The sequence below is a fragment of the Myotis brandtii genome, unplaced genomic scaffold (genome assembly GCF_000412655.1).
Source record: "Myotis brandtii unplaced genomic scaffold, ASM41265v1 scaffold250, whole genome shotgun sequence".
Taxonomy (NCBI): domain Eukaryota; kingdom Metazoa; phylum Chordata; class Mammalia; order Chiroptera; family Vespertilionidae; genus Myotis; species Myotis brandtii.
In genome coordinates this window covers 1,943,453-1,944,397 of record NW_005359478.1, presented here as the reverse complement: position 1 = coordinate 1,944,397, position 945 = coordinate 1,943,453, and the positions used below count along the sequence as shown (strand labels likewise).

At 66.3% G+C, this 945-nt stretch overlaps 1 long non-coding RNA gene across 1 annotated transcript in view; it reads right to left on the bottom strand.

The window, feature by feature from the left end:
- The window catches only part of LOC106726322, a 9,730-nt gene extending 9,039 nt beyond the window's left edge, over positions 1 to 691 (bottom strand). The window contains exon 1 of the long non-coding RNA XR_001362374.1: positions 11 to 691. This is a non-coding gene — a long non-coding RNA (uncharacterized LOC106726322). The remainder of the gene's footprint in view (positions 1 to 10) is intronic.
- Positions 692 to 945: the final 254 nt, after the last annotated feature.

Here is a 945-nt window from a genome sequence, read left to right as displayed (position 1 = left end):
CGGCGTGGACGGCGTGGAGGGGAGAGGATTCGCGCGCGCCACGCATCCCTGCCCCTCCTCCCTGCGACAGCGGCGGCGGCGGCGAAGGTTTATTGATCTGCAGCGGCGGAGAAGCGCGAGAGCCCCGACGAAAGCGACGCATGGAAGCCGAGCGAGACGCCCACCACGGGGGGAGAGGAACAGAGACTGGGTCCGCTGAGAAACCCGGGAACGGGAGTGAGGCACAGAGACAGAGGGGGGCCTGAAACCGAGAAAGAGAAAGAGGGGAGAGTGAAAACCCAGAGGCCCGGAGAACGGGAGCGACACGGAGGCTGGGCCAGAGGGGCCCCCACACGGCAGAGACTGAGACTGAGACGCGAGGGAGGTTACCAGCGGCAAGGAGGGGGCGCAAGGCACCCTCAGGGACAGGGACAGGGAGGAAAGAGAGGGACCAACGTGGATGCAGCAGAGCCTCAATAAACACTTGTTAATAAATGTACGGATGAAGGCCGATCAGAACCGAAACATGTCAGAGATGGAGAGGCAGGGAGGGAGGGAGACAGGAGAAGGATGTCCCCGGGCTTCTGGCGCAGGGCGGACACCGCACACCTGCTCTCATGTACAGATCGGGGCGCAGGCCAGGGCGCAGACATCCGGCCCTCGGTTCGCGCCACCCCCCCGCCCATTCAATTCCAGGCTGGGGGCCCCTGAACCTCACACTCATCCTTCTCCCCGGTGCAGCCTCCCAGCCCGTTTCTGGTCTAGGCTGGAACGGGTCTGACTCCTCCAGGGGACCGAGCGGACGGGCTGGAGCGGGGGGGGCAGCGGGCGGGAGCTCGACCTCACCGAGGGCGCAGCCCCCAGGTCTGTCAAACCAGGCCCCGCACGTGTCCCACCGGCACCCTCCCACGTGACCCCAGGAGGAGGGGTCGCCAGACCCCCTCCACGTGACCCCAAGGGACAGAG